Here is a 22,017-nt window from a genome sequence, read left to right as displayed (position 1 = left end):
TGGCTAGCTCTTTCTGACTGCGAGCTATCTGCAGACATTCGCATTTTGGGAGCAGGGCTGCTTGAGACTCTCGGCACGGACCCCCTCCATTCCCAGGCTACATTTGAAGTTTGAGGTGGCAAGACAAGCAAGCAGCCCCTGTCTCTGTGCTTCACTGCGAGCAGTGAAATGGGCAGATGAGGCTGAGCAACAGCTTTCCAGGATAGCCCTTTCTGGCTGTGAGCTATCTGCAGACATTCGCATTTTGGGAGCAGGACTGCCGGAGAAGATCGGCACGGACTCCCGAAGCTGCGAGTGAAGTTTGAGGTGGCAAGACAAGCAAGCAGCCCCAGTCTCTGTGCCTCTGTGCGAGCAGTGCCATGGGCAGATGAGGCTGAGCAACAGCTTTGCAGGCTAGCTCTTTCTGGCTGACAGCTATCTGCAGATGTTCACACTTTGGGAGCAGGGTTGCGAAAACCGCCCGACAGGGACATCCGGTCTACATTTGGATATTGAGGTGGCAAGATAAGCAAGGAGCCCCAGTCTCTGTGCCTCTGTGCGAGCAAGTGCCATGGGCAGATGAGGCTGAGCATCAGTTTTGCAGGCTAGCTCTTTCTGGCTGCGAGCTATCTGCAGACGTTCGCATTTTGGGAGCAGGGCTGCCGGAGGCTCCCGGCAAGGAAAACCAAAGCTACGTTTGAAGTTTGAGGTGGCAAGACAAGCAAGCATCCCCAGTCTCTCTGGCTCTCTGCGAGCAGTGAAATGGGCAGGTGAGTATTAGCAACAGCTTTCCAGGCTAGCCCCTTCTCGCTGCGAGCAATCTGCAGACGTTCGCATTTTCGGAGCAGGCCTACTTGAGACGCCAAGTATGGACAACCTCCATTCGCAGGCTATGTTGGAAGTTTGATGTGGCAAAGCAAGCAAGCAGCCCCAGTCTCTGTGCCTCTGTGCGAGCAGTGCCATGGGCAGATGATGCTTAGCAACAGCTTTCCTGGCTAGCTCTTTCTGGCTGCGAGCTATCTGCAGACATTCGCATTTTCGCAGAAGGGCTGAAGGAGGCCCTCGGCACGGACCTCCAAAGCTAGGATGGAAGTTTGAGGTGGCAAGACAAGCAAGCAGACCCAGTCTCTGTGCCTCTGTGCGAGCAGTGCCATGGGCAGATGAGGCAGAGCATCAGCTTTGCAAGCTAGCTCTTTCTGGCTGATAGCTATCTGCAGACATTCGCATTTTGGGAGCAGGGCTGCCGGAGATCTTCGGCACGGACCTCTAAGCAGCGATTGAAGTTTGAGGTGGCAAGACAAGCAGGCAACCCCAGTCTCTGTGCCTCTGTGCGAGCAGTGCCATGGGTAGATAATTCTTAGCAACAGCTTTCCAGGCTAGCCCCTTCTCGCTGCGAGCTATCTGCAGACGTTCGCATTTTCGGTGCAGGCCTACTTGAGATGCCCGATATAGAAAACCTACATTCCCAGGTTATGTTGGAAGTTTGATGTGGCAAAACAAGCAAGCAGTCCCAGTCTCTGTTCCTCTGTGCAAGCAGTGCCATGGGCAGATGAGGCTGAGCCACAGCTTTCCAGGCTAGCTCTTTCTGGCTGACAGCTATCTGCAGATGTTCGCACTTTGGGAGCAGTGTTGCCGGAGACGTTCGGCACGGACCCCCAAAGCTAAATTTGAAGTTTGAGGTGGCAAGACAAGCAACGTAACACCAGTCTCTGTGCCTCTCTGCGAGCAGTGAAATGGGCAGATGATTCTGAGCAACAGCTTTCCAGGATAGCCCTTTCTGGCTGATAGCTATCTGCAGACGTTCGCACTTTGGGAACAGGGCTGCCGGAGATCTTCGGCACGGACCGCCAAAGCTACGTTGGAAGTTTGAGGTGGCAAGACAAGCAGGCAACCCCAGTCTCTGTGCCTCTGTGTGAGCAGTGCCATGGGCAGATGAGGCTGAGCAACAGCTTTGCAAGCTAGCTCTTTCTGGCTGCGTGCTATCTGCAGATGTTCGCATTTTGGGAGCAGGGCTGCGAAAACCGCCCGGCAGGGAACTCCGGTCTACATTTGGATATTGAGGTGGCAAGAGAAGCAAGGAGCCCCCGTCTCTGTGCCTCTGTGCGAGCAGTGCCATGGGCAGATGAGGCTGAGCAACAGCTTTGCAAGCTAGCTCTTTCTGGCTGCGTGCTATCTGCAGATGTTCGCATTTTGGGAGCAAGGCTGATTGAGACGCCCGGCACGGACCCCCTCCACTCCCAGGCTACTTTTGAAGTTTGAGGTGGCAAGACAAGCAAGCACCCCCAGTGTCTGTGCCTCTGTGCGAGCAGTGCCATGGGCAGATGAGGCTGAGCAACAGCTTTCCAGGCTAGTCCCTTCTGGCTACGAGCTATCTGCAGACGTTCGCACTTTGGGAGCAGGGCTGCTGGAGAAATTCGGCACGGACTCTTAAACCTACGTTTGAAGTTTGAGGTGGCAAGACAAGCAAGCAGCCCCAGTCTCTGTGCCTCTGTGCGAGCAGTGCCATGGGCAGATAATTCTTAGCAACAGCTTTCCAGGCTAGCCCCTTCTCGCTGCGAGCTATCTGCAGACGTTCGCATTTTCGGTGCAGGCCTACTTGAGACGCCCGATATAGAAAACCTACATTCCCAGGTTATGTTGGAAGTTTGATGTGGCAAAACAAGCAAGCAGTCCCAGTCTCTGTTCCTCTGTGCGAGCAGTGCCATGGGCAGATGATGCTTAGCAACAGCTTTCCTGGCTAGCTCTTTCTGACTGCGAGCTATCTGCAGACATTCGCATTTTGGGAGCAGGGCTGCTTGAGACTCTCGGCACGGACCCCCTCCATTCCCAGGCTACGTTTGAAGTTTGAGGTGGCAAGACAAGCAAGCAGCCCCTGTCTCTGTGCTTCACTGCGAGCAGTGAAATGGGCAGATGAGGCTGAGCAACAGCTTTCCAGGATAGCCCTTTCTGGCTGTGAGCTATCTGCAGACGTTTGCATTTTGGGAGCAGGACTGCCGGAGAAGATCGGCACGGACTCCCGAAGCTGCGAGTGAAGTTTGAGGTGGCAAGACAAGCAAGCAGCCCCAGTCTCTGTGCCTCTGTGCGAGCAGTGCCATGGGCAGATGAGGCTGAGCAACAGCTTTGCAGGCTAGCTCTTTCTGGCTGACAGCTATCTGCAGATGTTCACACTTTGGGAGCAGGGTTGCGAAAACCGCCCGACAGGGACCTCCGGTCTACATTTGGATATTGAGGTGGCAAGATAAGCAAGCAGCCCCAGTCTCTGTGCCTCTGTGCGAGCAAGTGCCATGGGCAGATGAGGCTGAGCATCAGTTTTGCAGGCTAGCTCTTTCTGGCTGCGAGCTATCTGCAGACGTTCGCATTTTGGGAGCAGGGCTGCCGGAGGCTCCCGGCAAGGAAAACCAAAGCTACGTTTGAAGTTTGAGGTGGCAAGACAAGCAAGCATCCCCAGTCTCTCTGGCTCTCTGCGAGCAGTGAAATGGGCAGGTGAGTATTAGCAACAGCTTTCCAGGCTAGCCCCTTCTCGCTGCGAGCAATCTGCAGACGTTCGCATTTTCGGAGCAGGCCTACTTGAGACGCCAAGTATGGACAACCTCCATTCGCAGGCTATGTTGGAAGTTTGATGTGGCAAAGCAAGCAAGCAGCCCCAGTCTCTGTGCCTCTGTGCGAGCAGTGCCATGGGCAGATGATGCTTAGCAACAGCTTTCCTGGCTAGCTCTTTCTGGCTGCGAGCTATCTGCAGACATTCGCATTTTCGCAGAAGGGCTGAAGGAGGCCCTCGGCACGGACCTCCAAAGCTAGGATGGAAGTTTGAGGTGGCAAGACAAGCAAGCAGACCCAGTCTCTGTGCCTCTGTGCGAGCAGTGCCATGGGCAGATGAGGCAGAGCATCAGCTTTGCAAGCTAGCTCTTTCTGGCAGATAGCTATCTGCAGACATTCGCATTTTGGGAGCAGGGCTGCCGGAGACCTTCGGCACAGAACCCCAAAGCTGCGATTGAAGTTTGAGGTGGCAAGACAAGCAGGCAACCCCAGTCTCTGTGCTTCACTGCGAGCAGTGAAATGGGCAGATGAGGCTGAGCAACAACTTTCCAGGATAGCCCTTTCTGTCTGTGAGCTATCTGCAGACATTCGCATTTTGGGAGCAGGACTGCCGGAGAAGATCGGCACGGACTCCCGAAGCTGCGAGTGAAGTTTGAGGTGGCAAGACAAGCAAGCAGCCCCAGTCTCTGTGCCTCAGTGCGAGCAGTGCCATGGACAGATGAGGCTGAGCAACAGCTTTCCAGGATAGCCCCTTCTGGCTGCGAGCTATCTGCAGACATTCTCATTTTGGGAGCAGGACTGCCGGAGAAGTTCGGCACGGACTCCCGAAGCTGAGATTGAAGTTTGAGGTGTCAAGACAAGCAAGCAGCCCCAGTCTCTGTTCCTCTGTGCGAGCAGTGCCGTGGGTAGATGATGCTTAGCAACAGCTTTCCTGGCTAGCTCTTTCTGGCTGCGAGCTATCTGCAGACATTCGCATTTTGGGAGCAGGACTGCCGGAGAAGTTCGGCACGAACTCCCGAAGCTGCGATTGAAGTTTGAGGTGGCAAGAGAAGCAAGGAGCCCCCGTCTCTGTGCCTCTGTGCGAGCAGTGCCATGGACAGATGAGGCTGAGCCACAGCTTTCCAGGCTAGCTCTTTCTGGCTGACAGCTATCTGCAGATGTTCGCACTTTGGGAGCAGTGTTGCCGGAGACGTTCGGCACGGACCCCCAAAGCTAAATTTGAAGTTTGAGGTGGCAAGACAAGCAACGTAACACCAGTCTCTGTGCCTCTCTGCGAGCAGTGAAATGGGCAGATGATTCTGAGCAACAGCTTTCCAGGATAGCCCTTTCTGGCTGATAGCTATCTGCAGACGTTCGCACTTTGGGAACAGGGCTGCCGGAGATCTTCGGCACGGACCGCCAAAGCTACGTTGGAAGTTTGAGGTGGCAAGACAAGCAGGCAACCCCAGTCTCTGTGCCTCTGTGCGAGCAGTGCCATGCGCAAATGAGGCTGAGATACAGCTTTCCAGACTAGCTCTTTCTGGCTGCGAGCTATCTGCAGACGTTCGCATTTTGGGAGCAGGGCTGCGAAAACTGCCCGGCAGGGACCTCCGGTCTACATTTGGATATTGAGGTGGCAAGAGAAGCAAGAAGCCCCCGTCTCTGTGCCTCTGTGCGAGCAGTGCCATGGGCAGATGAGGCTGAGCAACAGCTTTGCAAGCTAGCTCTTTCTGGCTGCGTGCTATCTGCAGATGTTCGCATTTTGGGAGCAAGGCTGAGACGCCCGGCACGGACCCCCTCCACTCCCAGGCTACTTTTGAAGTTTGAGGTGGCAAGACAAGCAAGCACCCCCAGTGTCTGTGCCTCTGTGCGAGCAGTGCCATGGGCAGATGAGGCTGAGCCACAGCTTTGCAGGCTAGTCCCTTCTGGCTACGAGCTATCTGCAGATGTTCGCATTTTGGGAGCAGGGCTGCTGGAGAAATTCGGCACGGACTCTTAAACCTACGTTTGAAGTTTGAGGTGGCAAGACAAGCAAGCACCCCCAGTGTCTGTGCCTCTGTGCGAGCAGTGCCATGGGCAGATGAGGCTGAGCAACAGCTTTGCAGGCTAGCCCCTTCTCGCTCCGAGCTATCTGCAGACTTTCGCATTTTTGGTGCAGGCCTACTTTGAGACGCCCGATATAGACAACCTCCATTCCCAGGTTATGATGGAAGTTTGATGTGGCAAAGCAAGCAAGCAGTCCCAGTCTCTGTTCCTCTGTGCGAGCAGTGCCATGGGCAGATGATGCTTAGCAACAGCTTTCCTGGCTAGCTCTTTCTGGCTGCGAGGTATCTGCAGACGTTCGCATTTTGGGAGCAGGGCTGCTTGAGACTCTCGGCACGGACCCCCTCCATTCCCAGGCTACGTTTGAAGTTTGAGGTGGCAAGACAAGCAAGCAGCCCCAGTCTCTGTGCCTCTCTGCGAGCAGTGAAATGGGCAGGTGAGGCTGAGCAACGGCTTTCCATGCTAGCTCTTTCTGGCTGCGAGCTATCTGCAGACGTTTGCATTTTGGGAGCAGGACTGCCGGAGAAGTTCGTCACGGACTCCCGAAGCTGCGAGTGAAGTTTGAGGTGGCAAGACAAGCAAGCAGCCCCAGTCTCTGTGCCTCTCTGCGAGCAGTGAAATGGGCAGATGATTCTGAGCAACAGCTTTCCAGGATAGCCCTTTCTGGCTGATAGCTATCTGCAGACGTTCGCACTTTGGGAACAGGGCTGCCGGAGATCTTCGGCACGGACCGCCAAAGCTACGTTGGAAGTTTGAGGTGGCAAGACAAGCAGGCAACCCCAGTCTCTGTGCCTCTGTGTGAGCAGTGCCATGGGCAGATGAGGCTGAGCAACAGCTTTGCAAGCTAGCTCTTTCTGGCTGCGTGCTATCTGCAGATGTTCGCATTTTGGGAGCAGGGCTGCGAAAACCGCCCGGCAGGGAACTCCGGTCTACATTTGGATATTGAGGTGGCAAGAGAAGCAAGGAGCCCCCGTCTCTGTGCCTCTGTGCGAGCAGTGCCATGGGCAGATGAGGCTGAGCAACAGCTTTGCAAGCTAGCTCTTTCTGGCTGCGTGCTATCTGCAGATGTTCGCATTTTGGGAGCAAGGCTGATTGAGACGCCCGGCACGGACCCCCTCCACTCCCAGGCTACTTTTGAAGTTTGAGGTGGCAAGACAAGCAAGCACCCCCAGTGTCTGTGCCTCTGTGCGAGCAGTGCCATGGGCAGATGAGGCTGAGCAACAGCTTTCCAGGCTAGTCCCTTCTGGCTACGAGCTATCTGCAGACGTTCGCACTTTGGGAGCAGGGCTGCTGGAGAAATTCGGCACGGACTCTTAAACCTACGTTTGAAGTTTGAGGTGGCAAGACAAGCAAGCAGCCCCAGTCTCTGTGCCTCTGTGCGAGCAGTGCCATGGGCAGATAATTCTTAGCAACAGCTTTCCAGGCTAGCCCCTTCTCGCTGCGAGCTATCTGCAGACGTTCGCATTTTCGGTGCAGGCCTACTTGAGACGCCCGATATAGAAAACCTACATTCCCAGGTTATGTTGGAAGTTTGATGTGGCAAAACAAGCAAGCAGTCCCAGTCTCTGTTCCTCTGTGCGAGCAGTGCCATGGGCAGATGATGCTTAGCAACAGCTTTCCTGGCTAGCTCTTTCTGACTGCGAGCTATCTGCAGACATTCGCATTTTGGGAGCAGGGCTGCTTGAGACTCTCGGCACGGACCCCCTCCATTCCCAGGCTACGTTTGAAGTTTGAGGTGGCAAGACAAGCAAGCAGCCCCTGTCTCTGTGCTTCACTGCGAGCAGTGAAATGGGCAGATGAGGCTGAGCAACAGCTTTCCAGGATAGCCCTTTCTGGCTGTGAGCTATCTGCAGACGTTTGCATTTTGGGAGCAGGACTGCCGGAGAAGATCGGCACGGACTCCCGAAGCTGCGAGTGAAGTTTGAGGTGGCAAGACAAGCAAGCAGCCCCAGTCTCTGTGCCTCTGTGCGAGCAGTGCCATGGGCAGATGAGGCTGAGCAACAGCTTTGCAGGCTAGCTCTTTCTGGCTGACAGCTATCTGCAGATGTTCACACTTTGGGAGCAGGGTTGCGAAAACCGCCCGACAGGGACCTCCGGTCTACATTTGGATATTGAGGTGGCAAGATAAGCAAGCAGCCCCAGTCTCTGTGCCTCTGTGCGAGCAAGTGCCATGGGCAGATGAGGCTGAGCATCAGTTTTGCAGGCTAGCTCTTTCTGGCTGCGAGCTATCTGCAGACGTTCGCATTTTGGGAGCAGGGCTGCCGGAGGCTCCCGGCAAGGAAAACCAAAGCTACGTTTGAAGTTTGAGGTGGCAAGACAAGCAAGCATCCCCAGTCTCTCTGGCTCTCTGCGAGCAGTGAAATGGGCAGGTGAGTATTAGCAACAGCTTTCCAGGCTAGCCCCTTCTCGCTGCGAGCAATCTGCAGACGTTCGCATTTTCGGAGCAGGCCTACTTGAGACGCCAAGTATGGACAACCTCCATTCGCAGGCTATGTTGGAAGTTTGATGTGGCAAAGCAAGCAAGCAGCCCCAGTCTCTGTGCCTCTGTGCGAGCAGTGCCATGGGCAGATGATGCTTAGCAACAGCTTTCCTGGCTAGCTCTTTCTGGCTGCGAGCTATCTGCAGACATTCGCATTTTCGCAGAAGGGCTGAAGGAGGCCCTCGGCACGGACCTCCAAAGCTAGGATGGAAGTTTGAGGTGGCAAGACAAGCAAGCAGACCCAGTCTCTGTGCCTCTGTGCGAGCAGTGCCATGGGCAGATGAGGCAGAGCATCAGCTTTGCAAGCTAGCTCTTTCTGGCTGATAGCTATCTGCAGACATTCGCATTTTGGGAGCAGGGCTGCCGGAGATCTTCGGCACAGAACCCCAAAGCTGCGATTGAAGTTTGAGGTGGCAAGACAAGCAGGCAACCCCAGTCTCTGTGCTTCACTGCGAGCAGTGAAATGGGCAGATGAGGCTGAGCAACAACTTTCCAGGATAGCCCTTTCTGTCTGTGAGCTATCTGCAGACATTCTCATTTTGGGAGCAGGACTGCCGGAGAAGATCGGCACGGACTCCCGAAGCTGCGAGTGAAGTTTGAGGTGGCAAGACAAGCAAGCAGCCCCAGTCTCTGTGCCTCAGTGCGAGCAGTGCCATGGACAGATGAGGCTGAGCAACAGCTTTCCAGGATAGCCCCTTCTGGCTGCGAGCTATCTGCAGACATTCTCATTTTGGGAGCAGGACTGCCGGAGAAGTTCGGCACGGACTCCCGAAGCTGAGATTGAAGTTTGAGGTGTCAAGACAAGCAAGCAGCCCCAGTCTCTGTTCCTCTGTGCGAGCAGTGCCATGGACAGATGAGGCTGAGCCACAGCTTTCCAGGCTAGCTCTTTCTGGCTGACAGCTATCTGCAGATGTTCGCACTTTGGGAGCAGTGTTGCCGGAGACGTTCGGCACGGACCCCCAAAGCTAAATTTGAAGTTTGAGGTGGCAAGACAAGCAACGTAACACCAGTCTCTGTGCCTCTCTGCGAGCAGTGAAATGGGCAGATGATTCTGAGCAACAGCTTTCCAGGATAGCCCTTTCTGGCTGATAGCTATCTGCAGACGTTCGCACTTTGGGAACAGGGCTGCCGGAGATCTTCGGCACGGACCGCCAAAGCTACGTTGGAAGTTTGAGGTGGCAAGACAAGCAGGCAACCCCAGTCTCTGTGCCTCTGTGTGAGCAGTGCCATGCGCAAATGAGGCTGAGATACAGCTTTCCAGACTAGCTCTTTCTGGCTGCGAGCTATCTGCAGACGTTCGCATTTTGGGAGCAGGGCTGCGAAAACTGCCCGGCAGGGACCTCCGGTCTACATTTGGATATTGAGGTGGCAAGAGAAGCAAGGAGCCCCCGTCTCTGTGCCTCTGTGCGAGCAGTGCCATGGGCAGATGAGGCTGAGCAACAGCTTTGCAAGCTAGCTCTTTCTGGCTGCGTGCTATCTGCAGATGTTCGCATTTTGGGAGCAAGGCTGAGACGCCCGGCACGGACCCCCTCCACTCCCAGGCTACTTTTGAAGTTTGAGGTGGCAAGACAAGCAAGCACCCCCAGTGTCTGTGCCTCTGTGCGAGCAGTGCCATGGGCAGATGAGGCTGAGCCACAGCTTTGCAGGCTAGTCCCTTCTGGCTACGAGCTATCTGCAGATGTTCGCATTTTGGGAGCAGGGCTGCTGGAGAAATTCGGCACGGACTCTTAAACCTACGTTTGAAGTTTGAGGTGGCAAGACAAGCAAGCACCCCCAGTGTCTGTGCCTCTGTGCGAGCAGTGCCATGGGCAGATGAGGCTGAGCAACAGCTTTGCAGGCTAGCCCCTTCTCGCTCCGAGCTATCTGCAGACTTTCGCATTTTTGGTGCAGGCCTACTTTGAGACGCCCGATATAGACAACCTCCATTCCCAGGTTATGATGGAAGTTTGATGTGGCAAAGCAAGCAAGCAGTCCCAGTCTCTGTTCCTCTGTGCGAGCAGTGCCATGGGCAGATGATGCTTAGCAACAGCTTTCCTGGCTAGCTCTTTCTGGCTGCGAGGTATCTGCAGACGTTCGCATTTTGGGAGCAGGGCTGCTTGAGACTCTCGGCACGGACCCCCTCCATTCCCAGGCTACGTTTGAAGTTTGAGGTGGCAAGACAAGCAAGCAGCCCCAGTCTCTGTGCCTCTCTGCGAGCAGTGAAATGGGCAGGTGAGGCTGAGCAACGGCTTTCCATGCTAGCTCTTTCTGGCTGCGAGCTATCTGCAGACGTTTGCATTTTGGGAGCAGGACTGCCGGAGAAGTTCGTCACGGACTCCCGAAGCTGCGAGTGAAGTTTGAGGTGGCAAGACAAGCAAGCAGCCCCAGTCTCTGTGCCTCTGTGCGAGCAGTGCCATGGGCAGATGAGGCTGAGCAACAGCTTTGCAGGCTAGCTCTTTCTGGCTGACAGCTATCTGCAGATGTTCACACTTTGGGAGCAGGGTTGCGAAAACCGCCCGACAGGGACCTCCGGTCTACATTTGGATATTGAGGTGGCAAGATAAGCAAGGAGCCCCAGTCTCTGTGCCTCTGTGCGAGCAAGTGCCATGGGCAGATGAGGCTGAGCATCAGTTTTGCAGGCTAGCTCTTTCTGGCTGCGAGCTATCTGCAGACGTTCGCATTTTGGGAGCAGGGCTGCCGGAGGCTCCCGGCAAGGAAAACCAAAGCTACGTTTGAAGTTTGAGGTGGCAAGACAAGCAAGCATCCCCAGTCTCTCTGGCTCTCTGCGAGCAGTGAAATGGGCAGGTGAGTATTAGCAACAGCTTTCCAGGCTAGCCCCTTCTCGCTGCGAGCAATCTGCAGACGTTCGCATTTTCGGAGCAGGCCTACTTGAGACGCCAAGTATGGACAACCTCCATTCGCAGGCTATGTTGGAAGTTTGATGTGGCAAAGCAAGCAAGCAGCCCCAGTCTCTGTGCCTCTGTGCGAGCAGTGCCATGGGCAGATGATGCTTAGCAACAGCTTTCCTGGCTAGCTCTTTCTGGCTGCGAGCTATCTGCAGACATTCGCATTTTCGCAGAAGGGCTGAAGGAGGCCCTCGGCACGGACCTCCAAAGCTAGGATGGAAGTTTGAGGTGGCAAGACAAGCAAGCAGACCCAGTCTCTGTGCCTCTGTGCGAGCAGTGCCATGGGCAGATGAGGCAGAGCATCAGCTTTGCAAGCTAGCTCTTTCTGGCTGATAGCTATCTGCAGACATTCGCATTTTGGGAGCAGGGCTGCCGGAGATCTTCGGCACGGACCTCTAAGCAGCGATTGAAGTTTGAGGTGGCAAGACAAGCAGGCAACCCCAGTCTCTGTGCCTCTGTGCGAGCAGTGCCATGGGTAGATAATTCTTAGCAACAGCTTTCCAGGCTAGCCCCTTCTCGCTGCGAGCTATCTGCAGACGTTCGCATTTTCGGTGCAGGCCTACTTGAGGTGCCCGATATAGAAAACCTACATTCCCAGGTTATGTTGGAAGTTTGATGTGGCAAAACAAGCAAGCAGTCCCAGTCTCTGTTCCTCTGTGCAAGCAGTGCCATGGGCAGATGAGGCTGAGCCACAGCTTTCCAGGCTAGCTCTTTCTGGCTGACAGCTATCTACAGATGTTCGCACTTTGGGAGCAGTGTTGCCGGAGACGTTCGGCACGGACCCCCAAAGCTAAATTTGAAGTTTGAGGTGGCAAGACAAGCAACGTAACACCAGTCTCTGTGCCTCTGTGCGAGCAGTGCCATGGGCAGATGAGGCTGAGCAACAGCTTTCCAGGATAGCCCTTTCTGGCTGACAGCTATCTGCAGACGTTCGCACTTTGGGAGCAGGGGTGCCGGAGATCTTCGGCACGGACCGCCAAAGCTACGTTGGAAGTTTGAGGTGGCAAGATAAGCAAGGAGCCCCAGTCTCTGTGCCTCTCTGCGAGCAGTGCCATGGGCAGATGAGGCTGAGCAACGGCTTTCCATGCTAGCTCTTTCTGGCTGACAACTATCTGCAGACGTTTGCATTTTGGGAGCAGGGCTGCCGGAGATCTTCGGCACAGAACCCCAAAGCTGCGATTGAAGTTTGAGGTGGCAAGACAAGCAGGCAACCCCAGTCTCTGTGCTTCACTGCGAGCAGTGAAATGGGCAGATGAGGCTGAGCAACAACTTTCCAGGATAGCCCTTTCTGTCTGTGAGCTATCTGCAGACATTTGCATTTTGGGAGCAGGACTGCCGGAGAAGATCGTCACGGACTCCCGAAGCTGCGAGTGAAGTTTGAGGTGGCAAGACAAGCAAGCAGCCCCAGTCTCTGTGCCTCAGTGCGAGCAGTGCCATGGACACATGAGGCTGAGCAACAGCTTTCCAGGATAGCCCCTTCTGGCTGCGAGCTATCTGCAGACATTCTCATTTTGGGAGCAGGACTGCCGGAGAAGTTCGGCACGGACTCCCGAAGCTGAGATTGAAGTTTGAGGTGTCAAGACAAGCAAGCAGCCCCAGTCTCTGTTCCTCTGTGCGAGCAGTGCCGTGGGTAGATGATGCTTAGCAACAGCTTTCCTGGCTAGCTCTTTCTGGCTGCGAGCTATCTGCAGACATTCGCATTTTGGGAGCAGGACTGCCGGAGAAGTTCGGCACGGACTCCCGAAGCTGCGATTGAAGTTTGAGGTGGCAAGACAAGCAAGCAGCCCCAGTCTCTGTGCCTCTGTGCGAGCAGTGCCATGGACAGATGAGGCTGAGCCACAGCTTTGCAGGCTAGCTCTTTCTGGCTGACAGCTATCTGCAGATGTTCGCACTTTGGGAGCAGTGTTGCCGGAGACGTTCGGCACGGACCCCCAAAGCTAAATTTGAAGTTTGAGGTGGCAAGACAAGCAACGTAACACCAGTCTCTGTGCCTCTCTGCGAGCAGTGAAATGGGCAGATGATTCTGAGCAACAGCTTTCCAGGATAGCCCTTTCTGGCTGACAGCTATCTGCAGACGTTCGCACTTTGGGAACAGGGCTGCCGGAGATCTTCGGCACGGACCGCCAAAGCTACGTTGGAAGTTTGAGGTGGCAAGACAAGCAGGCAACCCCAGTCTCTGTGCCTCTGTGTGAGCAGTGCCATGCGCAAATGAGGCTGAGATACAGCTTTCCAGACTAGCTCTTTCTGGCTGCGAGCTATCTGCAGACGTTCGCATTTTGGGAGCAGGGCTGCGAAAACCGCCCGGCAGGGAACTCCGGTCTACATTTGGATATTGAGGTGGCAAGAGAAGCAAGGAGCCCCCGTCTCTGTGCCTCTGTGCGAGCAGTGCCATGGGCAGATGAGGCTGAGCAACAGCTTTGCAAGCTAGCTCTTTCTGGCTGCGTGCTATCTGCAGATGTTCGCATTTTAGGAGCAAGGCTGATTGAGACGCCCGGCACGGACCCCCTCCACTCCCAGGCTACTTTTGAAGTTTGAGGTGGCAAGACAAGCAAGCACCCCCAGTGTCTGTGCCTCTGTGCGAGCAGTGCCATGGGCAGATGAGGCTGAGCCACAGCTTTCCAGGCTAGTCCCTTCTGGGTACGAGCTATCTGCAGACGTTCGCACTTTGGGAACAGGGCTGCCGGAGATCTTCGGCACGGACCGCCAAAGCTACGTTGGAAGTTTGAGGTGGCAAGACAAGCAAGCAGCCCCAGTCTCTGTGCCTCTGTGCGAGCAGTGCCATGGGCAGATAATTCTTAGCAACAGCTTTCCAGGCTACCCCCTTCTCGCTGCGAGCTATCTGCAGACGTTCGCATTTTCGGTGCAGGCCTACTTGAGACGCCCGATATAGAAAACCTACATTCCCAGGTTATGTTGGAAGTTTGATGTGGCAAAACAAGCAAGCAGTCCCAGTCTCTGTTCCTCTGTGCGAGCAGTGCCATGGGCAGATGATGCTTAGCAACAGCTTTCCTGGCTAGCTCTTTCTGACTGCGAGCTATCTGCAGACATTCGCATTTTGGGAGCAGGGCTGCTTGAGACTCTCGGCACGGACCCCCTCCATTCCCAGGCTACGTTTGAAGTTTGAGGTGGCAAGACAAGCAAGCAGCCCCTGTCTCTGTGCCTCTCTGCGAGCAGTGAAATGGGCAGGTGAGGCTGAGCAACGGCTTTCCATGCTAGCTCTTTCTGGCTGCGAGCTATCTGCAGACGTTTGCATTTTGGGAGCAGGACTGCCGGAGAAGTTCGTCACGGACTCCCGAAGCTGCGAGTGAAGTTTGAGGTGGCAAGACAAGCAAGCAGCCCCAGTCTCTGTGCCTCTGTGCGAGCAGTGCCATGGGCAGATGAGGCTGAGCAACAGCTTTGCAGGCTAGCTCTTTCTGGCTGACAGCTATCTGCAGATGTTCACACTTTGGGAGCAGGGTTGCGAAAACCGCCCGACAGGGACCTCCGGTCTACATTTGGATATTGAGGTGGCAAGATAAGCAAGCAGCCCCAGTCTCTGTGCCTCTGTGCGAGCAAGTGCCATGGGCAGATGAGGCTGAGCATCAGTTTTGCAGGCTAGCTCTTTCTGGCTGCGAGCTATCTGCAGACGTTCGCATTTTGGGAGCAGGGCTGCCGGAGGCTCCCGGCAAGGAAAACCAAAGCTACGTTTGAAGTTTGAGGTGGCAAGACAAGCAAGCATCCCCAGTCTCTCTGGCTCTCTGCGAGCAGTGAAATGGGCAGGTGAGTATTAGCAACAGCTTTCCAGGCTAGCCCCTTCTCGCTGCGAGCAATCTGCAGACGTTCGCATTTTCGGAGCAGGCCTACTTGAGACGCCAAGTATGGACAACCTCCATTCGCAGGCTATGTTGGAAGTTTGATGTGGCAAAGCAAGCAAGCAGCCCCAGTCTCTGTGCCTCTGTGCGAGCAGTGCCATGGGCAGATGATGCTTAGCAACAGCTTTCCTGGCTAGCTCTTTCTGGCTGCGAGCTATCTGCAGACATTCGCATTTTCGCAGAAGGGCTGAAGGAGGCCCTCGGCACGGACCTCCAAAGCTAGGATGGAAGTTTGAGGTGGCAAGACAAGCAAGCAGACCCAGTCTCTGTGCCTCTGTGCGAGCAGTGCCATGGGCAGATGAGGCAGAGCATCAGCTTTGCAAGCTAGCTCTTTCTGGCTGATAGCTATCTGCAGACATTCGCATTTTGGGAGCAGGGCTGCCGGAGATCTTCGGCACGGACCTCTAAGCAGCGATTGAAGTTTGAGGTGGCAAGACAAGCAGGCAACCCCAGTCTCTGTGCTTCACTGCGAGCAGTGAAATGGGCAGATGAGGCTGAGCAACAACTTTCCAGGATAGCCCTTTCTGTCTGTGAGCTATCTGCAGACATTCGCATTTTGGGAGCAGGACTGCCGGAGAAGATCGGCACGGACTCCCGAAGCTGCGAGTGAAGTTTGAGGTGGCAAGACAAGCAAGCAGCCCCAGTCTCTGTGCCTCTGTGCGAGCAGTGCCATGGGCAGATGAGGCTGAGCAACAGCTTTCCAGGATAGCCCTTTCTGGCTGACAGCTATCTGCAGACGTTCGCACTTTGGGAGCAGGGCTGCCGGAGATCTTCGGCACGGACCGCCAAAGCTACGTTGGAAGTTTGAGGTGGCAAGATAAGCAAGCAGCCCCAGTCTCTGTGCCTCTCTGCGAGCAGTGCCATGGGCAGATGAGGCTGAGCAACGGCTTTCCATGCTAGCTCTTTCTGGCTGACAACTATCTGCAGACGTTTGCATTTTGGGAGCAGGGCTGCCGGAGATCTTCGGCACAGAACCCCAAAGCTGCGATTGAAGTTTGAGGTGGCAAGACAAGCAGGCAACCCCAGTCTCTGTGCTTCACTGCGAGCAGTGAAATGGGCAGATGAGGCTGAGCAACAACTTTCCAGGATAGCCCTTTCTGTCTGTGAGCTATCTGCAGACATTTGCATTTTGGGAGCAGGACTGCCGGAGAAGATCGTCACGGACTCCCGAAGCTGCGAGTGAAGTTTGAGGTGGCAAGACAAGCAAGCAGCCCCAGTCTCTGTGCCTCAGTGCGAGCAGTGCCATGGACACATGAGGCTGAGCAACAGCTTTCCAGGATAGCCCCTTCTGGCTGCGAGCTATCTGCAGACATTCTCATTTTGGGAGCAGGACTGCCGGAGAAGTTCGGCACGGACTCCCGAAGCTGAGATTGAAGTTTGAGGTGTCAAGACAAGCAAGCAGCCCCAGTCTCTGTTCCTCTGTGCGAGCAGTGCCGTGGGTAGATGATGCTTAGCAACAGCTTTCCTGGCTAGCTCTTTCTGGCTGCGAGCTATCTGCAGACATTCGCATTTTGGGAGCAGGACTGCCGGAGAAGTTCGGCACGGACTCCCGAAGCTGCGATTGAAGTTTGAGGTGGCAAGACAAGCAAGCAGCCCCAGTCTCTGTGCCTCTGTGTGAGCAGTGCCATGGGCAGATGAGGCTGAGCAACAGCTTTCCAGGATAGCCCTTTCTGGCTGACAGCTATCTGCAGACGTTCGCACTTTGGGAGCAGGGCTGCCGGAGATCTTCGGCACGGACCGCCAAAGCTACGTTGGAAGTTTGAGGTGGCAAGATAAGCAAGCAGCCCCAGTCTCTGTGCCTCTCTGCGAGCAGTGCCATGGGCAGATGAGGCTGAGCAACGGCTTTCCATGCTAGCTCTTTCTGGCTGACAACTATCTGCAGACGTTTGCATTTTGGGAGCAGGGCTGCCGGAGATCTTCGGCACAGAACCCCAAAGCTGCGATTGAAGTTTGAGGTGGCAAGACAAGCAGGCAACCCCAGTCTCTGTGCTTCACTGCGAGCAGTGAAATGGGCAGATGAGGCTGAGCAACAACTTTCCAGGATAGCCCTTTCTGTCTGTGAGCTATCTGCAGACATTTGCATTTTGGGAGCAGGACTGCCGGAGAAGATCGTCACGGACTCCCGAAGCTGCGAGTGAAGTTTGAGGTGGCAAGACAAGCAAGCAGCCCCAGTCTCTGTGCCTCAGTGCGAGCAGTGCCATGGACACATGAGGCTGAGCAACAGCTTTCCAGGATAGCCCCTTCTGGCTGCGAGCTATCTGCAGACATTCTCATTTTGGGAGCAGGACTGCCGGAGAAGTTCGGCACGGACTCCCGAAGCTGAGATTGAAGTTTGAGGTGTCAAGACAAGCAAGCAGCCCCAGTCTCTGTTCCTCTGTGCGAGCAGTGCCGTGGGTAGATGATGCTTAGCAACAGCTTTCCTGGCTAGCTCTTTCTGGCTGCGAGCTATCTGCAGACATTCGCATTTTGGGAGCAGGACTGCCGGAGAAGTTCGGCACGGACTCCCGAAGCTGCGATTGAAGTTTGAGGTGGCAAGACAAGCAAGCAGCCCCAGTCTCTGTGCCTCTGTGCGAGCAGTGCCATGGACAGATGAGGCTGAGCCACAGCTTTGCAGGCTAGCTCTTTCTGGCTGACAGCTATCTGCAGATGTTCGCACTTTGGGAGCAGTGTTGCCGGAGACGTTCGGCACGGACCCCCAAAGCTAAATTTGAAGTTTGAGGTGGCAAGACAAGCAACGTAACACCAGTCTCTGTGCCTCTCTGCGAGCAGTGAAATGGGCAGATGATTCTGAGCAACAGCTTTCCAGGATAGCCCTTTCTGGCTGACAGCTATCTGCAGACGTTCGCACTTTGGGAACAGGGCTGCCGGAGATCTTCGGCACGGACCGCCAAAGCTACGTTGGAAGTTTGAGGTGGCAAGACAAGCAGGCAACCCCAGTCTCTGTGCCTCTGTGTGAGCAGTGCCATGCGCAAATGAGGCTGAGATACAGCTTTCCAGACTAGCTCTTTCTGGCTGCGAGCTATCTGCAGACGTTCGCATTTTGGGAGCAGGGCTGCGAAAACCGCCCGGCAGGGAACTCCGGTCTACATTTGGATATTGAGGTGGCAAGAGAAGCAAGGAGCCCCCGTCTCTGTGCCTCTGTGCGAGCAGTGCCATGGGCAGATGAGGCTGAGCAACAGCTTTGCAAGCTAGCTCTTTCTGGCTGCGTGCTATCTGCAGATGTTCGCATTTTAGGAGCAAGGCTGATTGAGACGCCCGGCACGGACCCCCTCCACTCCCAGGCTACTTTTGAAGTTTGAGGTGGCAAGACAAGCAAGCACCCCCAGTGTCTGTGCCTCTGTGCGAGCAGTGCCATGGGCAGATGAGGCTGAGCCACAGCTTTCCAGGCTAGTCCCTTCTGGGTACGAGCTATCTGCAGACGTTCGCACTTTGGGAACAGGGCTGCCGGAGATCTTCGGCACGGACCGCCAAAGCTACGTTGGAAGTTTGAGGTGGCAAGACAAGCAAGCAGCCCCAGTCTCTGTGCCTCTGTGCGAGCAGTGCCATGGGCAGATAATTCTTAGCAACAGCTTTCCAGGCTACCCCCTTCTCGCTGCGAGCTATCTGCAGACGTTCGCATTTTCGGTGCAGGCCTACTTGAGACGCCCGATATAGAAAACCTACATTCCCAGGTTATGTTGGAAGTTTGATGTGGCAAAACAAGCAAGCAGTCCCAGTCTCTGTTCCTCTGTGCGAGCAGTGCCATGGGCAGATGATGCTTAGCAACAGCTTTCCTGGCTAGCTCTTTCTGACTGCGAGCTATCTGCAGACATTCGCATTTTGGGAGCAGGGCTGCTTGAGACTCTCGGCACGGACCCCCTCCATTCCCAGGCTACGTTTGAAGTTTGAGGTGGCAAGACAAGCAAGCAGCCCCTGTCTCTGTGCCTCTCTGCGAGCAGTGAAATGGGCAGGTGAGGCTGAGCAACGGCTTTCCATGCTAGCTCTTTCTGGCTGCGAGCTATCTGCAGACGTTTGCATTTTGGGAGCAGGACTGCCGGAGAAGTTCGTCACGGACTCCCGAAGCTGCGAGTGAAGTTTGAGGTGGCAAGACAAGCAAGCAGCCCCAGTCTCTGTGCCTCTGTGCGAGCAGTGCCATGGGCAGATGAGGCTGAGCAACAGCTTTGCAGGCTAGCTCTTTCTGGCTGACAGCTATCTGCAGATGTTCACACTTTGGGAGCAGGGTTGCGAAAACCGCCCGACAGGGACCTCCGGTCTACATTTGGATATTGAGGTGGCAAGATAAGCAAGCAGCCCCAGTCTCTGTGCCTCTGTGCGAGCAAGTGCCATGGGCAGATGAGGCTGAGCATCAGTTTTGCAGGCTAGCTCTTTCTGGCTGCGAGCTATCTGCAGACGTTCGCATTTTGGGAGCAGGGCTGCCGGAGGCTCCCGGCAAGGAAAACCAAAGCTACGTTTGAAGTTTGAGGTGGCAAGACAAGCAAGCATCCCCAGTCTCTCTGGCTCTCTGCGAGCAGTGAAATGGGCAGGTGAGTATTAGCAACAGCTTTCCAGGCTAGCCCCTTCTCGCTGCGAGCAATCTGCAGACGTTCGCATTTTCGGAGCAGGCCTACTTGAGACGCCAAGTATGGACAACCTCCATTCGCAGGCTATGTTGGAAGTTTGATGTGGCAAAGCAAGCAAGCAGCCCCAGTCTCTGTGCCTCTGTGCGAGCAGTGCCATGGGCAGATGATGCTTAGCAACAGCTTTCCTGGCTAGCTCTTTCTGGCTGCGAGCTATCTGCAGACATTCGCATTTTCGCAGAAGGGCTGAAGGAGGCCCTCGGCACGGACCTCCAAAGCTAGGATGGAAGTTTGAGGTGGCAAGACAAGCAAGCAGACCCAGTCTCTGTGCCTCTGTGCGAGCAGTGCCATGGGCAGATGAGGCAGAGCATCAGCTTTGCAAGCTAGCTCTTTCTGGCTGATAGCTATCTGCAGACATTCGCATTTTGGGAGCAGGGCTGCCGGAGATCTTCGGCACGGACCTCTAAGCAGCGATTGAAGTTTGAGGTGGCAAGACAAGCAGGCAACCCCAGTCTCTGTGCTTCACTGCGAGCAGTGAAATGGGCAGATGAGGCTGAGCAACAACTTTCCAGGATAGCCCTTTCTGTCTGTGAGCTATCTGCAGACATTCGCATTTTGGGAGCAGGACTGCCGGAGAAGATCGGCACGGACTCCCGAAGCTGCGAGTGAAGTTTGAGGTGGCAAGACAAGCAAGCAGCCCCAGTCTCTGTGCCTCTGTGCGAGCAGTGCCATGGGCAGATGAGGCTGAGCAACAGCTTTCCAGGATAGCCCTTTCTGGCTGACAGCTATCTGCAGACGTTCGCACTTTGGGAGCAGGGCTGCCGGAGATCTTCGGCACGGACCGCCAAAGCTACGTTGGAAGTTTGAGGTGGCAAGATAAGCAAGCAGCCCCAGTCTCTGTGCCTCTCTGCGAGCAGTGCCATGGGCAGATGAGGCTGAGCAACGGCTTTCCATGCTAGCTCTTTCTGGCTGACAACTATCTGCAGACGTTTGCATTTTGGGAGCAGGGCTGCCGGAGATCTTCGGCACAGAACCCCAAAGCTGCGATTGAAGTTTGAGGTGGCAAGACAAGCAGGCAACCCCAGTCTCTGTGCTTCACTGCGAGCAGTGAAATGGGCAGATGAGGCTGAGCAACAACTTTCCAGGATAGCCCTTTCTGTCTGTGAGCTATCTGCAGACATTTGCATTTTGGGAGCAGGACTGCCGGAGAAGATCGTCACGGACTCCCGAAGCTGCGAGTGAAGTTTGAGGTGGCAAGACAAGCAAGCAGCCCCAGTCTCTGTGCCTCAGTGCGAGCAGTGCCATGGACACATGAGGCTGAGCAACAGCTTTCCAGGATAGCCCCTTCTGGCTGCGAGCTATCTGCAGACATTCTCATTTTGGGAGCAGGACTGCCGGAGAAGTTCGGCACGGACTCCCGAAGCTGAGATTGAAGTTTGAGGTGTCAAGACAAGCAAGCAGCCCCAGTCTCTGTTCCTCTGTGCGAGCAGTGCCGTGGGTAGATGATGCTTAGCAACAGCTTTCCTGGCTAGCTCTTTCTGGCTGCGAGCTATCTGCAGACATTCGCATTTTGGGAGCAGGACTGCCGGAGAAGTTCGGCACGGACTCCCGAAGCTGCGATTGAAGTTTGAGGTGGCAAGACAAGCAAGCAGCCCCAGTCTCTGTGCCTCTGTGTGAGCAGTGCCATGGGCAGATGAGGCTGAGCAACAGCTTTCCAGGATAGCCCTTTCTGGCTGACAGCTATCTGCAGACGTTCGCACTTTGGGAGCAGGGCTGCCGGAGATCTTCGGCACGGACCGCCAAAGCTACGTTGGAAGTTTGAGGTGGCAAGATAAGCAAGCAGCCCCAGTCTCTGTGCCTCTCTGCGAGCAGTGCCATGGGCAGATGAGGCTGAGCAACGGCTTTCCATGCTAGCTCTTTCTGGCTGACAACTATCTGCAGACGTTTGCATTTTGGGAGCAGGGCTGCCGGAGATCTTCGGCACAGAACCCCAAAGCTGCGATTGAAGTTTGAGGTGGCAAGACAAGCAGGCAACCCCAGTCTCTGTGCTTCACTGCGAGCAGTGAAATGGGCAGATGAGGCTGAGCAACAACTTTCCAGGATAGCCCTTTCTGTCTGTGAGCTATCTGCAGACATTTGCATTTTGGGAGCAGGACTGCCGGAGAAGATCGTCACGGACTCCCGAAGCTGCGAGTGAAGTTTGAGGTGGCAAGACAAGCAAGCAGCCCCAGTCTCTGTGCCTCAGTGCGAGCAGTGCCATGGACACATGAGGCTGAGCAACAGCTTTCCAGGATAGCCCCTTCTGGCTGCGAGCTATCTGCAGACATTCTCATTTTGGGAGCAGGACTGCCGGAGAAGTTCGGCACGGACTCCCGAAGCTGAGATTGAAGTTTGAGGTGTCAAGACAAGCAAGCAGCCCCAGTCTCTGTTCCTCTGTGCGAGCAGTGCCGTGGGTAGATGATGCTTAGCAACAGCTTTCCTGGCTAGCTCTTTCTGGCTGCGAGCTATCTGCAGACATTCGCATTTTGGGAGCAGGACTGCCGGAGAAGTTCGGCACGGACTCCCGAAGCTGCGATTGAAGTTTGAGGTGGCAAGACAAGCAAGCAGCCCCAGTCTCTGTGCCTCTGTGCGAGCAGTGCCATGGACAGATGAGGCTGAGCCACAGCTTTGCAGGCTAGCTCTTTCTGGCTGACAGCTATCTGCAGATG

This window comes from Opisthocomus hoazin, chromosome 2 (genome assembly GCF_030867145.1).
Source record: "Opisthocomus hoazin isolate bOpiHoa1 chromosome 2, bOpiHoa1.hap1, whole genome shotgun sequence".
Taxonomy (NCBI): domain Eukaryota; kingdom Metazoa; phylum Chordata; class Aves; order Opisthocomiformes; family Opisthocomidae; genus Opisthocomus; species Opisthocomus hoazin.
The sequence above is the reverse complement of the archived record's forward strand: the minus strand, read 5'-3'. Positions refer to the sequence as shown.